Raw genomic sequence first — 3,158 nt, 5'->3', positions numbered from 1 at the left:
CCTCCTGACTGTTGTGCCAGGAGTACTAAAGTTCTTTGTCTCTGACCCTGGAGCCTTGTGTCTTCTGACAGCATCCATGAAATGTGGCAGACCAGCTTGTTAGCTTGCAAGTGGGTTAAAAGCTCAGACCCTCCACAATTATTACAGTAGCCTTAATACTTTTTAAGTAAAGCATGAGTTTTTTAGTCATTTTTCTATTTTATGAGGGTTAATTTTGCTTAAACTACAGTTGATTCTTGAACAACACAGGTTTGAACTACACAGGTCTACATATATGCAGATACTTTTGTAAATACAGTACTGTATTGTAAATGTATTTTTACTTCCTTTTGATTTTAATTACGTTTTCTTATCAATTAGCAATAATCGTGCCTTGGATAAAACTCATTGGCTACGATACTGCCACTGCGCATAGCTTACATTTTCTTTTCTATACCTTATTTTTTTTTTTAAGATTTTATGTATTTATTAGACAGACACAGACCACAAGTAGGCAGAGAGGCAGGCAGGGGGAGAGAGGAGGAAGCAGGCTCTCCACGGAGCAGAGAGCCCGATGTGGGACTCGATCCCAGGACCCTGGGACCATGACCCGAGCCGAAGGCAGAGGCTTTAACTCACTGAGCCACCCAGGTGCCCCTTTATAACTTATTTTATTGTGAGAATACAACATATAAACATATACAAGATGTGTGTTAATTGAGTATGTTATCAGTTAGGCTTCCAGTCAGTAGTGGGTTGGTTATTACTAATTAAATATTCAGAGAGTCAAAAGTTATAGCAAATTTTTGACTGCGTAGGGCGTTGGCTCTCCTAACACCTATGTTGCTCAAGGGTCAACTGTATGTAATATTGACAGACTCACCCAACTATACATCATCTTAACACTGACACAAAAATGAATTCTAGGCCCCTGCTATCCACTTGGCCTTGTTCTGACAAGCCCAGTTATTCCTTAGGCTTGTCTTCCAACTTGGACCCTTTGACACATAGACTGAGGGAAGTTACAGGTTGACTCGTATATGAATGAAGGTAATATGTTTCCTTTGTAGATAAAATACAAGTATCAAAAGAAATCATAATGTCTTCTTCTATTGCTTCCAAAGAATGACCTCAAGACCTCCTTTGGAGACCAATGCCTGTGAATGTGCTTTCCTCACCATTACATGACCACCCCATAATACCTATTGAGCACTTTTGATGGACCAATCACTGAGCTAAGTATTTCATTTATTTATTTTTAAGATTTTATTTATTTATTTAACAGAGAAAGACACAGCGAGAGAAGGAACACAAGCAAGGGAAGTAGGAGAGGGAGAAGCAGGCTTCCTGCTGAGCAGGGATCCTGTTGCTGGGCTCAATCCCAGGACAATGGGATCATGACTTGAGTTAAAGGTAGCTGCTTAATGACTGAGCCACTCAGGTGCCCCTGAGCTAAGCATTTTAAATGAACTATTTCATTTACTTAATTTTCTATCTGAGCACTATCATATCTATTTTACATGTGTGTTACCTATGGCTTAGATACATTAAGTAAGTTTCACATAAACTTTTCACAGAACAAAGTTGTTAAGAGCCTTTGCATCCTCAGCCTGAACTCCAGTACTTCTCTATTTCAAAGCAAGTTTGAAGGCTAAGATCACTGACTGCCTAGTTCTTATCCAACCAGTGCCTTTGCAGGCCCATGCCTTCCTTGTTCCAATGGCTTAGAACAGGGTCTAGTCTTCGTTAAATGACTTGTGATGATTATGAGTAAAACTTGATTAATTTCTATTTAATGAATTCTTCCTTGTTCTGAAATAATATTAGAAGAATACATTTAGGTATCCTCTTTGTATTTTGAATATGCAGATTGAAAATTTTACCTTATGTATTTTGGGGGAAAGAGGGTAGGCAGATTTGGGGTAAGAGAGATTCATGTGGGAAACAAAAGGAAAGAATGGCTTTCCAAATGACTCTGTCATACTCGGGGACATATGTAGGATCAAATATGTACATGCAAGGGAAAAAATTAATTCTACTGGCTCCAGGGTTATGATATGATAAATTATCCTCCCCAAACAGAGACTCCAGCAAGTCAGATATGTCGGATCTGAGCACTTGAACACGTCACACTTCACACTTGCTGGTCTTTAAAAAGATTGATTATCCTGACATGTTCTGAGAAGACCACCACCATGCTCCAGCAGTATTTTCTGTCTTCTAAAAACAATATTTCAATTTAATAGAACACAAGGAAACTTTCAAAAACTGCCAGGCTAACTCCACCTCTGCGGTTTTAATGGGAAGATCATCCAAGCTTCCAGAAGTAGTAAGAGTGCTGACGTTTGTGCACATGGGAAAATGGGGAGATGAGGAGGAAGGCTGAAAGAGGGAGGGGGGGGAGCTACACTTTTCAAGAGGAATTAAACAGGTGTGGCAATTTGCTGTACAACTTAACCATAAAACACTGGTCACATGCCCTATTTGTACTCTATGGAAATCTTTATGGAACTTAACTAAATTTCTATCTGTTGGAGGCTGCAAAGGCACGTGGCAGGAAGTTTCTGAGGGTGGATGATGGTTGGGGGAGGTGGATGGGCAATAGGCAGGACATGGGCTGGGCAGTGGCAATCAGATTTTTGGGGGTGAGAGTCTTTCTTTTATGTCATTGTAAAGCTCTGTGACATTTCATTCACTGGCCACTGCATATTTCTAGGCCTTTGATGGAAGAGGAAACAGAACATGGAAAAAGATATCGAGATAAAGAAACCAATTTACCTGTAATCTAGGGGAGTATATGTCAACAGTTTTCCTTGGCCGTTGATTAGAAAATTTTGAAATTAATAAATAGAATAACTAGGAATTTTGAAATTTTTTTATCTTTAGAATTAGGTATTTTTTAAATTTTTTAAATCCCTGGTTATATATCAAAATGTTACAGTCTTAAATTAGAGACAAGCATAATAAGATAATAAGACTGGCATCTAGCCCATCCTTCTCATTTTACAGAAGAAATTTAGGCTCAGAGACATGAAGGGAATTATCTGAGGTCACACAGCATGCCAAAATTGAAACAATATCTGGAACCCAGGGGCCAGGATGAACCATTAGCTCTTCTTCCAGAATGCAGAATTTCCTGGAAGGATCAGAAATAATTCTTTAATATCTCACTCCACAAA

The 3,158-nt window shown here is 38.9% G+C and overlaps 1 pseudogene; it reads right to left on the bottom strand.

Annotated features, from left to right (window-relative positions):
- Positions 1 to 261: 261 nt before the first annotated feature.
- LOC123388240 lies at positions 262 to 417 on the bottom strand (annotated as a pseudogene).
- Between the last annotated feature and the right edge of the window lie 2,741 nt (positions 418 to 3,158).

Source organism: Mustela putorius, unplaced genomic scaffold (assembly GCF_011764305.1).
Source record: "Mustela putorius furo isolate JIRA1106 unplaced genomic scaffold, ASM1176430v1.1 tig00003896_pilon_pilon_pilon, whole genome shotgun sequence".
NCBI lineage: Eukaryota > Metazoa > Chordata > Mammalia > Carnivora > Mustelidae > Mustela > Mustela putorius.
This window is presented reverse-complemented; position numbering and strand designations above follow the sequence as displayed.